Here is a 20,417-nt window from a genome sequence, read left to right on the forward strand (position 1 = left end):
AACTGTTTATTAAAAAAAAAAAGGGGGGGGGAGGGAATGCCCACAAGGCACAGAAAAGGATTGAATAAATGCTAGATATGAACTCCCAGAAACTTACCCTCCACCCACCCACAGCAGAACAAAAAAAAAAAAAACAAAAAAACTCAAATGCCCAGGGAAGAAAAATACACAGGCTGACTGCGTGGCCTGGAAAACAAAATGGCGAATGGTCCCTTTTGTCTCTGGGAAGGGGAAGAGGAGTACATGTAGCAGCCTGGAGCAGAGCAGATGGGAAATCTGTTGACCCTCTGGCGATCGTTTTCCTCCTCATGGCAGGCAAAACTAGTGGATTTGTATGTCCCTTCTTTTTCCGGCTCAGTCTTTCCCAGGGTTCAGACTGACTGTGGCTACCTTGCAGGCTCCCCAGGCCAGAGGAAAAAAAAAAAAAAAAGTTGCCAAAAGGTTTTGTTGGTGAAAAGCCTCCAGGCCAGGGGAAGGTAAAAAAACCTTAAGAAACCCAGAAGCTTCTTGACTAAGTTGGCGAAAATTAATCCAGCAAAAGGCAACAAAATCACAATCTGTGTAGCCTCCGACCACCGGAAAGAGAGAGAGTGAACAGAGCCCACACCCGGGGCTCCCAGGCTCCAGCCCCACCCCCTGGTTCATCTTAAAGATACTGCAAACATTTCTGGGCATAAAGCAGATGATTAGGGAATAAAGTATCATCATAAAATCACCCCAAGAAAATTTCTACTAAAATCCAAAGAAAGGTCAGCCATCCCTGAAATACTGAGAAATAAATTACACAGCTTTATACAACTCCCTGCAGATTTCACGTATTTTGTCCTGGTTTAAGAGCGGCGCCCCCTAATTTGGTGCTGCATGACCACCACCATGCTCACTTCCCTCTCCCCTCCAGTGGGAGATATAAGAGGCAGAGATTATGGGTTGAGATAAGAACAATTTACTGGAAACAGCAACAAGATAAGAAAACAAACAGTAACAGCAACAATACTAATAACAAAAGCATGCAAAAACCCCACATTCACCAACAGACCTGGCGTCGCACAAACCCCCAAGAAAATGAACAAAATGGCAGGGGGGACCCTCTGCAAGCCACCTTTTTCTTCCTGATGGTAAGCAACATCCTCCTCAGAAGTGAGAATTCCTTACTTCTGCCCCCCTGGCAGTGAGATGAGGGGTATAGAATAAAAACTTAGGAACACCTAGAGGATTTAGGATCCATGCCCTCACAACTACTGCAGAAAAATTCACTCTGTTCTGGCCAAAAAAACAGGACATTACCCACCCCTTGTTCTATACCATCTAGCTCATGTCCAGATCTTATACCTTCCAAATATATACATATGTATAGATAGAAACATACAGAAGCACACATATAATTTCCATTGTCAATGGCCATCCCTCCAAGATGTCTGTTGAGTTCATTTAGTCCATGACTAGGTTCTATCTGTCGTAGATGCCTTCCAGAGAAGGAGGGCTGGTGTGCTGTCAGCTGGCTGCTGCATCAGGAGCTCATGACTAGTGTATTTGGAGCAGTCCATCCTCATTGTCCATGGTAGTTATAGCACAGTGGCAGTATTATTCAGCATCCGATATTATACAATTCAACATTACAGACTGTTCTCACCCAAAATCAAATTCCTTTGAGGTACACATCACATTTCCCCATCCCTCTGCATTACCAACCAAGTGCACCCAGGTCCTTGAGCAAAAGCAATCCCACAGATGAGTTTGCCTTTCCTTGAGGCAGGACTAATCCAAACTGTCTTCCCCCTAACATATTCCTCATATGCACCACAGGGACTTTATTCCCTTCTATGGTAGGTGGAAGTTTTGATTGGGCAGGGCCAGCTCAACTGGTAGAGTCTCTAGTGTTAACTAACCAGGTGGCCTTTGCTAAATGTAGATCCCAATGTCTGAAGGTCCCACACCCCCTCACTACTTTAAATGTGGTTTTTAACAGTCCATTGTACCGTTCAATTTTCCCAGAGGCTGGTGGGTGATAGGGAATATGATATACCCAATGTGGAGGGAGCAGAAAACACAGAAGAAAGTTTCCCTGCATCCTCAGAACAAGTTCCTTGGAAAATCATAGCTTAGAGATAAGAAATGGCTTGTGAAATGACAAATACAAAAGGAATTTAGCTTCCTCCCCTTGGAAGACCCTCTGATCTATCTTCAGTATTAGTGGTTCATTTTCTTTTAGTATCCATAGGCCAGCTTTGAATGTAAAATCCCTCAGGGATTGGTTAGAAAGTAGAATTCCCTTGGTAATTGGTGCAAATTGTAAAACCCTCAAAAGATATAAAAACCCCTGTAAGACAATAGCCGTTAGTATATGCTAGATAGGATGCCTTCATAGAGTAAACTATGGATTTGTGCCTCTCTGCATATGCTGGTCTCTTTTCCCCGCTGGTCTGAGAGCTCACCACGAGCCAAAATTCTATCTGGGCAAGGCTCGGGAATTTGCTCCATCGCTGAGGGCTGCAGAAGCAGCCTCACGGATCCCAAAGGGACCCCGAAACCCCACCAGTGACAACCCACTCATCAATTCTGTGCTCTCCAGTTCATGTGTCTATGCGGCTATTTTTGAAATGAGTCCCAATGTCCAACTCAATTCTTTCTGGGATGCCATGTGGTCACAGGACTTGCTTTTCAAGGCCCAGGATGGTGGTCCAGGCAATGACATGAGGCACAGAGTATGTCTCCAGCCATCCAGTGGTTGTTTTTACCATTGTCAGCACACAGTGCTGGCCTTGGTGGGTTTGTGGCAGTGTGATGTAATCAATCTGCCAGGCCTCCCCATACTTATATTTTGACCATTATCTCCCACACCACAGAGATTTTACCCGCTTGGCCTGCATGACAACACCACATGTTTCACAGTTATGGATAATCTGGGATATAGTGTCCATGATTAAGTCCACTCCTTGATAATGAGCCCATCTATATATTGCATCTCTTTCCTGATGATCTGATGCATCATGAGCCCATTGAGCCAGAAATAATTCATCTCATGTCACCAGTCCAGATCCACCTGAGACACTTTAATCTTGGCAGCTTGATCTACCTCACTATTTTTCCACATGCACCCAAGAGTCACACTACTGAAGAACATCTACATGATGTACTTTTACAGTCAATTCCTCTACCTGAGCAGCCATGTCTTGCCACGATTGAGTAGCCCAGATGGCTTTCCCTCTGTGCTGCCAATTGGCCTTTTTTCCATTGGTCCATCCACCCCCACAAAGCATTTTCTACCATCTACAAGCCAGTGGGGAGGTGGAACGCTGACCATTTCTCTCCTGCAGCGATATCCAAAGTCACCTGGACGGCTTTCAGTTCTGCAACATGACTTGATCCACCTTGGTCCTCAATAGCTTCTGCAACTCACTGTGTATGACTCCATAAGTCAGCTTTCCATGTTTGATGTATCCCTATGATACAGCAGAAACCATCAAGTAAGAGACCGTATTGGTTTTCATTTTCTGGTAGCTGACTATATGGTGGGGCCTCCACAGCACATTACCTTTTCCTCTTCCTCCTCAGAAATTAGTCCGAAATTCTCACCTGAAGACCAGTTTGTGATGATTTCCAAGATCACTGGGTGATTGGGGTTTTGAGCTTGCTGTGTGATCAACACAACCCACTTACTCCACATGACATCAGTGGCATGATGTGTGGAAGTGATTTTCCCTTTGAACAACCAGCCCAGCACTGCCAGTTGGGGTGTCAGGAGGAGCTGTGCTTCAGTGCGAACCACTTCTGAAGCAGCTTGAACCCCTTCATAAGCTGCCAGTATCTCTTTTTCAGTTGGGGTGTAAAAGGCCTTGGATCTTCTGTATCCCTGACTCCAGAATCCCAGGAGTCATCCTTGGATCTCCCCAGGTACTTTTTGCTAGAGGCTTCAGAAAGGACCATTCTCCTCCACTGTGGTGCAGAGCACATTTTTCACATCCTGTCCTGTCCTGACTGGCCCAAGGGCTACTGCATGAACTATCTCCTGTTTACTTTATTCAAAAGCTTGTTCTTGTTCAGGACCCCTGTTGGATGTTAGGGGAAAAAAAAAAAAGGAAAACTCCTTTCTCTCAGGGAATTTTTCTCCCCCTTGTTGCCTAAGAGATAACAACAATATTAAGAGACAAAAGATGTGGCCTGGAGGGGGGAGGGGTGCAGTTGGCTGCAGTCTCTTAGCTAGGAAATGAGCTTGGTAGCTGGGAGATTTTCTCTTGGGAAGTGCAGATACAGAGAGACTTGGCTGGGGATCAGGTGCTGTGCTCAGCCCCCGCTTGCTCTCAGGATCGGAGGGGGGATGGTTTCTGGTTTCGGTGCCAAGACTGTTGCTGCCCAGAGGATTCGCTGCCACTGTGGAGTTTCGTCCTTCATTGCTTCTCCTTACTGTGGGTAAGACTTTGCTCACAAGAGCAGTCATTGAACTAGGCCTTTTCAACACCAGACCTCACTGGGAGGGACCTTCACCATCTACTTGGATGCCTCAAGGGAAACCTGGGACCCTGACCCCCTCCCCCTCTCCAGAGGGAGTGTCTCCTGGCTGTTTGCAGCAGCTGCTTGCAGGAGCACGGCTGCCACTGCCCAGCCCCACTGTTTTCTGTTGCCGTTTTGGGTTTTTGCTACACTTTGTTTGCCACACCAGGTGTGCTTGCCTATGCTGCTCCAGCCTACTGCTCTGAGGTTCCTGCTACAGTCCATTTCGCCATCCAGAGTGACACTGAGACCAGCTGCTCCCCATGAGTTTGCAAAGGGAGTCCCTTTTCTCTCTCTCCTGCTGTCTCAGCCGCCATTAACCATGTGGAAAGAGGCTGCTGCACTCGCGCCACAGCACCCTCTGCAGCCACAGAGGAATCATTGCACCGGCCCTGCCTGGCTAGGAGCCAACAGCACCCCGCCAGCTGTGACCATAACTACACCAAAGGGGAAAGTGCTTGACAGCCGAGAGAAGGGTGTTATTGGCTTTCTAGGGCTTTTTGTTTGTTGCTGCTGTTGTTGTTGTTTGTTTGCCTTGGTGTATATATATATATATATATATATATATATTAGTAAAGAACTGTTATTCCTTTCCCCATATCTTTGCCTGAAAGCCCCATAATTTCAAAGTTACAATAATTTGGAGGAAAGGGGGTCATATTTTCCATTCCAAGGGAGGTTCCTGCCTTCCTTAGCAGACACCTGTCTTTTAAACCAAGACAACTCCACTTGAAACTCTTTTTTTTCATCACACATGATAGAGAGGGTTTATAATCTGACTATAATCTGGAATATGCATCCTCCAAAAACTCACAGTGCCTAGGAAAGCTTGTGTGTCCTTCTTGCTGGTTGGTGGGGACATAGCTGCTATTTTGTTGACCACATCTATTGCCAGAGTCGGGTAGTCACCTCAAGCACTGTTCATTCTCTTTCTTTCCTTGACATCACTGCCAGTGAGTTGGCATACAATGACGGTGTACTCCATAGGCACTTCTGCCACATATATTGTGTACACTGGACTTCATCTGGATCTACAGGAGATTGCTCATTATTTGAATCCCTATTGAGTACCTCCAGCACAGCTAATTCTCTCAGGTACTGGATACCTTGCTCCATGGCATTTCACCTGCTTCAGTGCACTATTAGAACATTTTTGAGAATATCTTTCCCTCACTCTTGACAGGAGTCACCTCTAGAGGCTGAGAGTTTCTGTCTTCTTCCTAATTTTCTGGTCAATGCACACATCCTGGGACAGGGATCCCAGTTGCTTGGCTACCATCTAGTTTCATATCATGGGCCACCATACCCCAGCATCAGAGCAGTCAGGTCACCATGGGCTCACCCAACTGGCAGTTGAAATCTTTTCACATATCTCATAGCTCACCCAGGGATAGGGATTGGGTGATTATCTCTGGCTGTGCCTCTTCCTTCTGTTCTGAGGGTGTGGAGGGAGCAGGGCCCTCCACAAGGCCTCCCTGGTGAACTATTGCCTAGATAAGAATTGCTTAGTCATGGTGACTAGGCTAAGAGACCCTTTTCCCACCTTGGGACCCCACTTTATCTCCTTGTAAAACTATTGGTCAAATTTCCTCGGCCCTAAATGATTGGCCCTTCTGTCAAGCCATGCTTTTGCTATAAAACCCCTGCTTCTGCCCAGTTCAGTGGAATGAAGCTGTCACTGGACCCCCTTCGCAGAAGCTGCCAATAAAGGATTCTGTGGAACCGCCACACAGCTCTTCCCGTCTCTTGTCCCTGAGTCGGCCAGGGTACCTTGTGAGCTGAGGTGAAATCACTAAGAGCTGAAATCACTAAAAGAGCTGATCACCAGAAGCCCAGGCCTTGCTTGCATTGGTACCCTGCGGCTGAGACTGCCTGGGACCCCTGGACAGGCTGTTCCTTGCAGGACTTCGCTATTTGGGACGTCTGCGGCAGCCGGGATCAGACTGACCCCCAGTACCAGCTGCTACAGGTGGCATCCCGAACAATGAGCTTGGATCCTTGCCAGCTCAGGAGAGAACGTTCTTTTGAACTGATTCTGCCATTGGCTCATCACCACCTCGCCAGGTAGCTTCTTTGTTAAAGCAGAGCTACCTCCCTGAGACTGTCCGAAGACCCTTCATATCACCATCTGGGAGCTGATCCTTGAGGATTTAGACAACGGCTGACCACCACCCAGCAGCTTTTATCTGACCCTTATCAGCTGAAGAATTGCAAGTTTAATCAGGCTCTTTTTGTGCGCTTCTTACTTTAGGTCTTTTTGGTTTCTGGTTTTTTTTTTTCTCTTTTTCTGCTGGGCTGGGAAGGGATTCCAGTATGGGATTAAAGCTGGGAAAGGCTCAGCTATCCCATACTGAGAGGGACCTATATTCCCAAATTCTACAAACCTTATCTTCTAACAGCTTTACTTTCTCTAAAGGAAATCTATCGAAAACTTATTTGAGAAATTTTATAAAATGGATTTCTGCTCATTTTCCTACTTCTAACATACACTCTATCTCTTGATTCCTTCTGGGATTCAGTAGGGGCTAAAATATATTAATTCCAGGCTAAGGAAGATTTTTCTGTCATGTATTTTATTCCTCTTTTCCAAGCTATTACAAAGGCCGTAGAAAAACAAAACTCTGACTTTAAAATCCCTTCTCCTGGGCCCCCTCCTCCCACTGTGCCATGCCTTTCGCCCTTTCCTCTTCCAGACCCTCTCTGTTCAAATGCAAATGCAGATAACTCGGTGTCCTTCCCAAACCCGGAAAAAACAGTTTCTCAGCTTCCCGAATGCCCCCTCTACCCCCTCCGCTCTCCCCGGGTCCTAATACTGACTCGCCTACCCTGCCTCCTCCCCTAAAGGCCTGCTCTGTGCTGCCTGTCCTGCCCTCGGCCCTCCTCTCTTGGGCGGGGAGCACGGGGCTCGCGCACCCTTTACCAAACCCCCCTGCCACCACTCTTGTTCTTGCGCAATCCACCACCGACCCTCCCCCCGTATCAGCTTCGGGTGTAATCGGGCCGGCTCCTATCGGGTTCCTCCCCCTTGCCCCACCCACGCAGCCTTGCCGCCCGTGGCTCCCCCCACCCCCTCTGCCTTGCCGCTCGTTATTCCCCCCACCCTCGCCACTGTGCTAACCGCCCCTGCTGCGGCCCCCCCCAACCCCGTGGCCGCTCTGCTTGCCTCTGCCGCGGCTTTTCCTATCCCCGCTGGAAGCAGTCTGCCCCCTCCCAATGTCCCCGCCACATCTCCAATGGCTGCCGCAGCTCCTAACCCCGCGGTCTTTTCCCCGCTTCTCCTGGCTCTGCCGTCGCCCATAGCCATCGGTGGGCAGCCGAGCAGCAGCTCCGAGCCCCCCTACAGCGGCCCTCTAGCCCATACTAGCTCTACGCCCGACAGCACTGCCATCGCTGCTCCGCAGCTGCCTCTCTGCGGCCAGGTTCTGCCTTGCAACCTCCCTCAACCCTCTCGGCCCTCCGCTTCCCTACCCCAAGCCCTTTCCGTGTGTTCCAAGAACCGCCGTGGAGCACTTGTACACTCTGACTCCTCCTCTGAGGACAGCAGTAGTAGCACGTCTACTTCTGAATCAGATGAGGTTGATCCCTGGGCAATAAATCAAATTGAAGCCACCCAGGCAGGTGAATGGGAATTAGCTCAAAGGATTTCAGCCTTCCCAGTAGCTTATAAAAAAAAGAGGAGGGGTGGGGCCAAAAACAGAACAGTGTGGGAGGCCGTTACAAACAAAGAACTCATAGAAGTTCGTAAGGTAGCAAAAGAACACAGCCGGGGAGCACATATTTTTAGAAATTTCTTAGAAGCTATTTTTTCTGCGCATACCTAAGTCCCTCATGACGTCAAAAATATTGCTCAATTCCTCCTTTCCCCTGCTGAATATATGCTACGGGAAAGGCATTGGAAAAAAGCATTTAAAAATATTATCTGACAACTATTCTAAAGATGCAAATCGGCAAAATTTCACTGTCGAGCAACTTGCTGGAGAGGGTGATCTTCAAAATCCTTCCGACCAAGCTAACACTCTACCAGAGGAGACACTCCAGGACATATCTATTGCAGCAAAGACATCATTACTCCTTACACCAGATGACTCTATTCCTACTCTACATTTCTTTAATATCAAACGAGGGGTAGATGAGAGTTTTATTAAATTTGTGGAAAGATTAAAGGATGCCCTGGAAAAACAGATAGAGAGTATAGAGGCATGAAAAGAACTTTTGGGTAAACTTGCTATGAGTAATGCTAATGAACAATGTAAAACTTTTCTGAGGGCTTTACCCCTTGACACAGAACCCACAATCGAACAGAAGTAAAGCTGTACATGCCACTTGTCCACTGAAAACACAGTGGCCCAAGCAGTTGCTAAAGGCATTGCAGAAGGGGTCTCTGGTGCATTTGCAGTGGTGACCTCCAAAGATAATGTATGCTGTTTTTACTGTGAGGAATTTGGACACTTTATAAAGGACTGCCCAGAGAAGTCACCCACCCAAGACCCTCACACCACCTGCCAAAAGCCCCAGAAACAGCAGCAGTACCAGCAGCACTCAGGAAACTTCGAGCGGAGCACAGTAAAGCCCCACACGCAGACAAGAAATCAAAAGCTATATTGCCCCATCCCACCTGCAAAATCCATACCGGAGGGACAATATATGGATTGAAGACACGACTATGCATCATCCCAGGAGATCCCAAATCACATAAAGAAGATCAAACACATGGAGCGATACAGATGGGAACCCAGTGCCAGCTGGTAACAGCACTGTCCATTGACTTTACAGATGGGCATTTTTACCGTGTTCCCACAGGGAAGCACGGGCCGCCAGACAGTCCTTTGGACATTCTAATCCTTGGTGACACTTTCCATGGTCCTAAGGAAATCTTTGTTTTTCCAGAAGTACAAACAGTACACTCTGAACAAGAAATCTTTATCCAGCTGTGCTGCATGGACATTCCCTTTTATCTTCCTCAGGAAACACCGATTGCACAGGCCTTTCTGCTCCCACAGAACCACTTGGAACAGCTTCCCCTCAACTCTACAATAATGTGAGCACACATTGTGGGCTCAGATAAGCCTATCATTGAATGCGGCCTTTTCTGTAAGGAGGAGAAGATCCACAGACCAGGGATGCTAGACACTGGTGCACACATGACCATCATCACCCGCTCAGAATGGCCAGAAAACTGGAAACTACAACCGGTAGCAGGTATGATTTCTGGGATCGGTGGAGCCACAGTGTCTATGCGGAGCAAATGAAATATCATCATCAAAGAACCTGAAGGCAAGCTGGAAACCATCCACCCATTCATGGTAAGGGCCCCCATCACCCTATAGGGTAGGGATGTTCTGTCCCAATGGGGGGCTTCCTTATGCATTTGCAGGTGGATTTCTGATTGGGGCCATGAGGAACACACACTACCCCTCGGCTCACCTGGAAATGCGAGGACCCAGTCTGGGTTGAGCACTGGCCCCTCTCAAAAGTAAAACTGCGCACACTACAAGCCCTTGTGGAAGAAAAACTTGCCAAAGGCCACATCATTGGGACCACCAGCCCTTGGAACTCCCTGGTCCTTGTACTGCAAAAATCTAGGACGGATAGGTGGAGGCCCCTCCACAACCTTTGCAAGATCAATGAGGTCATTGAGGACATGGGTCCCCTCCAGCCTGGCCAATCCTAACCATCAATGCTGCCTTGAGACTGGACACTTGCCATCATAGACATCAAAGACTGTTTCTTCAGCATCCCACTGCACCCCCAAGATGCACCACGGTTTGCTTTCTCCATCCCCTCACTTAACAGAGAGGGTCCCCTCAAAAGATATCATTAGCTTTTTCTTCCTCAAGGACTTAAAATCTCTCCCACCATATGCCATTGCTCACATTCTGTTCCCCATTTGGGACCTCTTCCCAGATACAATCATCCATCACTATATGGATGATATCCTAGTCTGTGCATCAGAAAAAACTTACTTGCCCAAAGCGGTTAAAAAGACCATTGAAATCATAGAGAAAGCAGGATTTGAGATTCACGAGGACAAAGTGCAGTACACCAGCCCGTGGACTTATCTCAGACTCCGGATCCATAAAAGGACCATTATACCCCAGCAGCTCGCCATCCCGGATGACCCAAAAACCCTGAGAGACCTACACAGTCCGTGCAGATCCATCAACTGGATACATCTCCTACCAGGAATTACAACAGAAGACCTCACCCCCCTGTTCAATCTTCTCTGTGGCAACGGAGACCTGGACTCTCCATGCATCCTCACACCAGAAGCCTGAAATACCATCAACAAGGTCCAGGACGCCCTGTCTTCATGCCAAGCCCATCGCTTCTAGCCCAACCTGCCTTTCCAGTTTGTCATTTTGGAAAGGTCCCCTGTTTCTACAGATTGATTTTCCAATGAGACCCTCAACTCAGAAACCCTATGTTAATACTTGAATGGACCTTTACAAAGAATCAAGCTACAAAGACAATTACCACCTTTCAAGAAAACATGGCACATCTAATAAAAAAGGCCAGGACTTGCCTCCGCTCTTTCCAGGTGTGAGTTCACATGCATATAGTTTCCACTGACCACTGGGGACCTGGAGCATTTGCTCCAGACCAATGAAAACCTCCAATTCGCCCTAGATAGATATACAGGCCAAATTTCCATCCACATACCAAAACATAGGCTTTTTAATTGAGATGCGGACTTTAATCTGATCCCAAAATTAGTCCAAAGTAGGACACCTCTCAAAGCTCTAACTATTTTTACAGATGGCTCAGGGTCATCCCACAAGTCTATAATGACCTGGAAGCACCCCAAAACTTAAAATTGGGAATCTGATATCCAAATAGTGGAGGGATCTCCACAAATTGATGAGTTAGCAGCTGTTGTCAGAGCCTTCGAGAAATTCAAAGACGAATCCTTTAATGTGGTCACAGATTCAGCTTATGTTGCTGGTATAGCTATGAGAGCAAAACACGCTCTTCTCAAGGAGGTTTCCAATCCAAAAGTACATCAATTGATTTCTGCATTGACACACTTAATCTCCCACAAAAAGCAACCTTACCATATTATGCATGTGAGGTCACACACCGACCTCCCAGGTTTCATTACAGAAGGGAACAGGAAAGCGGACGCATTGGCCATGTCCATTGAAACTGCTAACATTCCTAACATCTTTGCTCAGGCAAAGTTGTCACATGCATTTTTTCATCAAAATGTACATGCCCTCATCAGAATGTTCAAGCTCTCGAAAGATCAAGCAAAAGCTATTGTAGCAAAGTGCCCGAACTCCCAAAATTACCAGATACCATCTATGGGTACAGGGGTCAATCCCAGAGGCCTGAACAGCTACCAGTTGTGGCAGACTGACGTGATCCATTTCCCACCCTTTGGAAGGTCTAAATATGCGCACATGTTGGTCGACACATTTTCTAGAGTGATATTTGCATCAGCTCAAACAGGAGAGACTATAGAGCATATCATTAAGCATTTTCTCCTTGCATTCGCCTCTCCGGGAGTCCCAAAAAGCACCAAAACAGATAATGGGCCCTCCTATGCCTCTCGTAAATCAAAAGAGGTCTTCAGTGAGTGAGGAATACAACACAATATGGGCATACCTGCAAATCCCACAGGACAATCCATCGTAGAGGACCCATTAAACCCTCAAAAGAGTCCTCACTCAAAAGCTTAGAGACACAGAAATTATATCTCCTGTTGAAAGACTCTGCAAAGCTCTACGTCATTAACTTCCTAAATAGTACAGCATCACAGCCTGATCCACCAATACTCTGCCACTTCTCAAATTCAACCCAAGCTAAGCTCACTGAGAAACCACCAGTGCTAGTAAAGACCCAGAAACACATCAAATCTCTGGACCTTCCCAGCTGATTACTTGGGGGAGAGACTACACCTGTGTCTCCCTACCATCTGATCCAAGATGGTTCCCAGGAAAAAACATAAAACCATACCTAGGCACTGCAAATATGTCACAGTATAGCCTGGCCTGTACTGGACAGGTCATCTGACCACTGATTGGATAAGTAGCCTGGCTGAAAAGGCCAGCCCCCAAAGAACAGAGATAGGACAGGATTAGAGACAGACAAGGATTTAACCCAATGAGTTCCAGCCCTGGCTGCAGAGAGCTATTGGTCAGAGGGCTGGGCAGCCCGACCTGGGAACCAATCACAGACGCTTGCCCAGGAACATTGAAAGGGGTATAAAAGGCGAGGTCAGAACTCAATAAGGGCTTTTGTCACATAGATCACAGAGTGTGGGGTTTTTCTGTCTCATGATCCCATGCCGTTTGAACTCAACATCTGGTGAGTCCCGACGTGATCTGGCATAGCCATACTGCCGCGAGCGCGGGAGACAGACCATCCACAGAGACGGTGGACACTGGCCAAGAGCCAGGGGAATTCTGGCCTAGAGTCAAAGATCTGCCCATAGAGGCAGGGGGAACACTGTCCAGAGTCAGGAATACGTCCGAGAGACAAGAAAGACGCCCAAAAAGACAGGCGACAGGAGTTGATCACAGCCAGACCGTCCTAGAGACGGAGGAAAACTTCAGCCAAAAAGCTACAAGAAAACAATGGGGAGATTTTTTTCTATAAACACGCATCCAGTGATAGAGGTATGGACAGAGTTTTTGGAGGAGTGGGAAACTGAATATGAAAAAGAATTGCTTTTTGATTTAATACTATGGACAAAAGAAAAGGGGGTGGAACCGACTGTAGAAACTGCATTAAATATAGACTATTGGACTAAAACTGGAGAAGAAATACTAAATGCTGCCTTAAAAAATGATAAAAATGCAATTAGAGCTTTAAAGCCTTGGAAAACTATCTTAAAGCTGATAAAAGAGATAAAAGCTGATTTATCCAGCGAAAGCATGGAAGAAAAAGTACTTAGTCCATGCAGAGAGACTTTACTGGCCGATAATTCCTCAGTTGCCAGCCCAGAGACTCAAAAAACACCCCAAACTGCCATGGGAGACATCAGAGAACTATCCCAAAATGGCGGTGGCCGCATGGCCAGGGGAGGGAGAAAGGAAACACAGCCTCCTTCGTGGGATGTACTTTTGCCCCAAGCTCTGCCCTGGTGGGTCGCGCCTCCCATTCCGACCACGCCATGGTGGGCAGCACCTCCAGCTTCGGTCCAGCCTCCAGAGGGCGTGGCACCGCCCCGAGTCGCCATGGAAACCCCCACCGACCCTCGAGCAGAAGCGCACCGCGATGACGTCACACCAGGAGCGACAGAAGAAAAACCCGGAAGTGCATCTGAACCGAGAAATGCCAGCACCAAAGCCCCGAAAATGACTCCAGAACCGAGAATCAGCCCCGATCCTGCTGGAGATACAGCACCCACAGTGTCTCCACACCAGGAGCCGAGCACAGAACAGCTCAAAGAGGTCTCTGCACAAAGAAACAGCCAACACACCCAAGGAAAAGACACGAGCTGCACCTCAGCAGCCAACCTTCAAACAGCAGCTTCAGCCCCGTTAATGTTTAAATCAGATGTCGTCTCTTCCAAGGACCCAGTAATCTTCTGGTCAGCGGTAAAACAAAAGGCGATAGAATGTGGGGATACAGAAACTGCTGTATTAATTTCTGTACCAGTGAGTTCAACAGCACCAGGCAGCCGGCAACAGGGGGATGGGACAGTTGAGGCTTTCCCAGTTAGTAATGGAACAACACCTAATCAACATGTACCTTTCAATTGGCAAATCATTTTAGAGCTACGCCAGTTAGCTGCTAAGCATGGGTTGGGATCCCCTGCTGTGATAAATATGCTTAAACTCATAACTGATAGTGAGTTAACACGCTATGATATGAAGCAAATTGCAAAGTTACTCTGTACTCCACTACAGTATATGATATTTGAATCGACCTGGAGAATATATGCAGAGGAGCAAGAGTTGCAAAACTTGAGATTATCACAGCAAGGTCCGTGCTTTGGGGTGGGGGTTCCCCAATTGTTAGGAGTACCCCCCATGGAAGGTCGTCAAACTCAAGCATGCTTAAATTTTGTGATATTAAACCAGGCAAAAGAATTAGGAATGAGAGCCCTAAATAAGGTTACAAACATGTCTGAGCCAACCCCAGGATATAGAAACATAAAACAAAACCCAAATGAACCATATACACAGTTCATAGAGCAAGATACCACAGAAAAAGAAGTAGATAATAATGATGCAAAAAATCTAGTATTGCTACAATTAGCACGAGATAATGCGAATGAAGACTGCAAAAAACTCATAAATGCATTGCCCAGAGAAAACCCATCGTTAGAAGAAATGATTAATGCATGTGAAAAATTTAAAACTGCAGCTCTGGACATAGAAATGTTAGTTAACTCTATTACAACTGCAGTAAGGCTGAGAGTACATCGCCTCCATCGGAGACAACATAGCCACATGAAAGGAAACTGTCTGAAAAATCCTGCCTTACAAAAGAAGGCTAGAGGACAAAGTAACCTCAATTCACCTTGTATTCAAGGTGGAAAAACCAGAACAGTAAAAATGAAAATTAGAAAACTTACTTACACCAACCAGGGCAATGCAACCAGCAATGTTCACCTTCAGCAAAGCTCAACAGCTGCTTCATCCACCTTCAACTTGATTTTAGCAAAGCCTGCATATCTTGCAAGTTTTACTAAGTTGATATTTGCTTTGTTAACCTGTTTTCTTACAGTTGCTAAAGGAATGTTTTATCAGAGTTGCAAATATAGTCTACAAATTTTAAAGTGTGTATTGAAGTTCACAGGTGAATGTTTGCTAACTTTATTCATATACATTGATTTAGCATCATACTCAATCAGCTATCTTAAGAATTGAAAATCTTGCTTACTCTAAGTTCTACAGAACAAATTTATATGGATCAGTTAGTAAAAGGTGTTTCATTGGCAAATCACAGTTGCAAAATTTCTAAAATATATACCTCTTATCACTTCAGTTTACAATGTTTAAAATTTATTAAAGGTTTGTTTTAAAATATAATAAAGATTTTGCCTAGTCTAAAGTCTCAACTCTGGCCATGTTGGGATTTAAACTAAGCAAAAGGAAATGTGTATCATCAAAGCCTTCTCAGTCTCTTTCAATTGTGCCCAAATTGGAATTTGACTGACAAGGAGAGAAAATTATAAAATCCAAATGTTTCTAAGTTTAAAATGAAAAGAAATAATTTTGACTATCTGATTTAGCCTTGCTACAGCTAAAATTCCTTCCTTTGGGATAAACATGAAGAATCTTATCCGGAAAAGATTCTCCTAAGTTATCATTTAAAGGAAAACTCTTCAACAGTATTAAACACTAAAATTGGATCACAACATATCAGTAATTATTATTCTCACCACATAGAAATAATTTAAAGGTGTATGCTTTGCTTCTTGTTTTAAATTCTAAAAACAAAAAGGGGGAGAAAGGATAGAAAATACATGTGTTCCTAATTAAAACAGTTTCAAGTTATCTAGTGTATTGTTTTTTAAATAAAACAAAGAAAGGGGAGTAAGGAATAAAGGAAATACATATGTTTTTATTTGAAATGGTTTTAAGTTAAATGGTTTCTTGTTTTTAAAAAATGTTAATGATTTAGAACTAAGTGGTTCTTGTTTAATGTTGAATTGTAACACTGTAGTTTTTAAGCATTGAGCCTGTAACATGTCAAGCTGAAAATCATGTTAACAGTTTTCTAAATAAAAACAACATAACTCCAATGATACATCAAGCACATCAATAATTTGGAATACTAAGCTTATAAAATTCAATAACAAAAAATTAAATTTAAAGAATTTATGGCAGTAAATAATGCAACTTTTCTAAAACATACAAGTTAAAACCCAGCCAGCCTGTTAAGCAGGCAAAGTGCCTGAGTGAGAATCCCAGTTCATCTATTAGACCTTAAAAGCTCATGTATCATTGGTTGAGAAATTAAATGACAGAAATTGCACCTACCTCACAGATTTATGGGACACTGAAAAAAGAGTTGTTTGTTTACTAAATGTTTTAATATTTACAAATTGTTTTATCAAGTTGGAATTTTGCACAGTTCTAAAACTGAATGTTATATTAAGTTATAATTTCAAAAGAAAAGTTTAAATGTTTATGGTTGTAGAGTTAAGTTATATTTCTATGTTAAACAGTTAAATTGTTATATGTGAAACCAAAAGTGTTTAATTCACCTGACTGCCCCTGAACAAAAGCCCTGCAGCTTCTGGTATGTGGAACTCATTACTATCCAAAAAGCCAAATTTATTAAGCTAGGTAAAACCCCATTCCAACCGATTAGATGCTGTTAATGTAATTTTGCATGCAAAGGGCCCTTGCAGGCAAGATTACAGAGAACAAGCTGCACATTTGTGTTTCAAAATTTTTCTTCAAATTAATAAAAAAGAAAAGGGGAATTGTCACAGTATAGGCTGGCCTGTACTGGACAGGTCATCTGACCACTGATTGGATAAGTAGCCTGGCTGAAAAGGCCAGCCCCCAAAGAACAGAGATAGGACAAGATATAGAGACAGACAAGGATTTAATCCAATGAGTTCCAGCCCTGGCTGCAGAGAGCTATTGGTCAGAGGGCTGGGCAGCCCGACCTGGGAACCAATCACAGACGCTTGCCCGGGAACATTGAAAGGGGTATAAAAGGCGAGGTCAGAACTCAATAAGGGCTTTTGTCACATAGATCACAGAGTGTGGGGTTTTTGTGTCTCGGATCCCACGCCGTTCAAACTCAACACAAATATTGCTCCCACAAACACTAACAAGAATTCTCCTGAGTCAAATACAAGATCTCCTCAAAACCAGACCAGTTCTGCTTGGAGACGAAGGTGTCACCGAGTGTCCACATACCAAAGAAAAGACCATCCCGTCACGCGACAGCAGACAAAACAGAAAAACTAAACAGCATTCTGCTGCATCAGTCAAGCCATAGGCCAGACCCAGCCTGGCCACAAAGAGATCTCTGGTTTACATGTTGTTACCCCTCCTACCCTAGAAAACCCTATTGTTTCCTCCCTTCAACCCTTGCCAAAACCCTGTAACCTTATATCCATTCACCCATCCTTAGCTTCCTTAGCTTCTAGAAAGAAACAAAACAAAAAAAAAATAAAAAAAAAAAAAAAGAGGGGGGGGGAAGGAATGGAGGAAAGGGATGAGGGAGAAAACCCTAACCCTCCCCTTCCACCATAAAGATAACAAATTTTGCTTATATTCCCTATCAGAAGCCCCATCCCTGTCCAAAGATTAAAATTATCTCCATTGGTGCTATCCTCACTGCTGCTTGGCTGCTCTTCACTGTGCCACATGCCTTTGGCTGGATTAGCCCACAGCCTAACCATAATATTTGGGTGACCTTAGCAAGGACATTAAAACAAGATAACATGTGCTTATCCATGGGCAACCTTGGCAATCCACTTTCCACATGCCTGGTAGGAATTCCTTTGGTAGCAGATGATTGGCCCGTCTATAATTCAAAGCTCCTCCGCACCACAGGTAAGAGGCCCAATCTGGTTGACACTTGGGATGACTGGACAAAAATGTTGCCAAATGCTCCAGAGGAACCCCAAGAATTGGATGTGCTGGGGTCCTCCAAAGCAACATACTGTGTCAAATTTTACTTTAAATCTCCGAAGCATAATTGACCAGACAAAAAACACATACAGAAAAGACATCACCCATTAACAAAGCTTACAATTATCCAGATTGATGTAATTACACCACTCGAATACTCTCTGAGTCCTCTCTCCACCCCAAAACATTGCCCCGGGGAATGTTTCTTATCTGTGGTGACTGAGTATGGGCTGGGATCCCCTCGCGTCTCCAGGGGGGTCCCTGTAGCCTTGGCAAACTTTCTACCCTCACTCCCACTATCACCTTATTACATAATTGAAAAAAGAAAGCAAATTAAAACACCAAAAAAGATCCTACACTGATTTTGATGAAAATTGTGATCCTAAATTGTACAACTGGAATAAACCAAAAAGGGCTGCTGTCTCCCTATTCCTACCATGGGTAGCTGCAGCTAAAGCCCTTGGTGAGATAAATCATCTAGGGTGCTGGCTTAGTAAGCAAGCCAACGCTACATCTGCTGCCATAGGCGATCTTTTCAAGGATGAGGAAACTACAAGACATGCATCCTTGCAAAATCGAGCAGCAATTGACTTTCTGCTGCTTGCCCATAGACATGGCTACCAGGACTTTGAAGGAATGCACTGCTTCAACCTCTCTTCACACTCAAAATCCATCCACGCAAACATCCAGAAACTGAAGGAACTCATGAAGGACTTAAAAGTGAAAAACAACCCAGACGGAGTCAATGACCTTCTCGGTCAATGGGGACTAACAAGATGGGTTTCATCTTTGGTTAAGGGAATCTTGTGGATTTTTATTGTGATTGTCATTGTGTTAGTTCTGTTTTCATGCCTTTTCCACTGCTTTAAAAGAGATATTGGGAATGCCTTTTCACTAAATACAGAGAGAGGAGTTGTGGAAGGAGCAGGGCCCTCCACAAGGCCTCCCTGGTGAACTATTGCCTAGATAAGAATTGCTTAGTCATGGTGACTAGGCTAAGAGACCCTTTTCGCACCTCAGGACCTCACTTTATCTCCTTGTAAAACTATTGGTCAAATTTCCTTGGCCCTAAATGATTGGCCCTTCTGTCAAGCCATGCTTTTGCTATAAAACCCCTGCTTCTGCCCAGTTCAGCGGAATGAAGCTGTCACTGGACCCCCTTCGCAGAAGCTGCCAATAAAGGATTCTGTGGAACCGCCACACAGCTCTTCCCGTCTCTTGTCCCTGAGTCGGCCGAGGTACCTTGTGAGCTAAGTTGAAATCACTAAGAGCTGAAATCACTAAAAGAGCTGATCACCAGAAGCCCAGGCCTTGCTTGCATTTGTACCCTGTGGCTGAGACTGCCTGGGACCCCTGGACAGGCTGTTCCTTGCAGGACTTCGCTCTCCTGGATGTCTGTGGCAGCCAGCGTCACACTGATCCCCGATACCAGATGCAAACATGAGGGCCCTGCTTCGTCTTCAACCCTCACTAAACAAAATTATTTGCTCTTGGATTTCTTTTTCTGTATAGGCATGACTGCTACCAGCATGGGTTGTTCCTCTGATTCAACTGCAGTTTGAGTGGCCACAGTGTCAATTGCTCTGCTTTCCTCCTCCTCCCCCGAGGGTGCTGTGTAGTGACAAGCAGTGTCCAATAAATAGTAGCCAGGATAAAGCACACTGCAACAAGTTGCTCTTCCGTGGAGTGGTCACAGCACTGTCCTTGCAAATATTGTCACTTTAACAGGGTCCTATACTTGTTCATAGGTGAACTTCCAAACCATTGGAGCAGAGATTTTCCCCCAAAACTGGCACATTTTCTCCCACATTCCATGCCACTCTTGACTATCCATCCACCCTTGTGGCAGATCTCTGAATAACCTCCCTAGATATCTCTTTCTTGATTCTGAACATGGTGCAGACTGCACTGAGGAGACCTGGCAGACTTAGCAACAAGAAGAGGCTTTCCTTAATCTCCAAAGGAAATTCAAAAATCTCAAAAGCTGATGTAACAGGCCTGAAGGAGGAAAAGGGGGTAAAAAGCTGGGGAAAATCATCCTTCCCTGTTTCCCCCACAGGCTGGGTAAGATTATTAATGAATTTCCAGAGGTAGCACCCAAGGCCATAGCAGGAAAGCAAGACTGAAGACACATCCTTAATCACCCTCATTGTCCTTGATGTTATCATATCATAAATTGATATCACACAGTACAGCAACAAACAATCCTGATCCCTATCCCTGTTCTGAAAAGGAGCACTGTGATGGGCACATAGTGCATATACAGAAACACATACAGGGTTAGGTACCACAACGATGTGAACAGACCAAGCAACATTGCACCTAGTGGCTCCATATATAATACAACAAATTCTTAGATCAAAATTGCTTCCCACTGAC

General features: G+C 45.2%; 1 protein-coding gene and 1 pseudogene across 9 annotated transcripts in view; one reads left to right on the plus strand and one right to left on the minus strand.

The window, feature by feature from the left end:
* Positions 1 to 20,417, minus strand: part of LOC148220295 (ubiquitin-associated protein 2-like) — a 221,675-nt gene that overhangs the window by 161,008 nt on the left and 40,250 nt on the right. The gene's annotated exons all lie outside the window — the stretch shown is intronic.
* LOC148220302 (uncharacterized) lies at positions 13,788 to 19,694 on the plus strand (annotated as a pseudogene).

Source organism: Sturnus vulgaris, chromosome W, assembly GCF_052056855.1.
Source record: "Sturnus vulgaris isolate bStuVul1 chromosome W, bStuVul1.hap1, whole genome shotgun sequence".
In the NCBI taxonomy this organism is placed as follows: Eukaryota; Metazoa; Chordata; class Aves; order Passeriformes; family Sturnidae; genus Sturnus; species Sturnus vulgaris.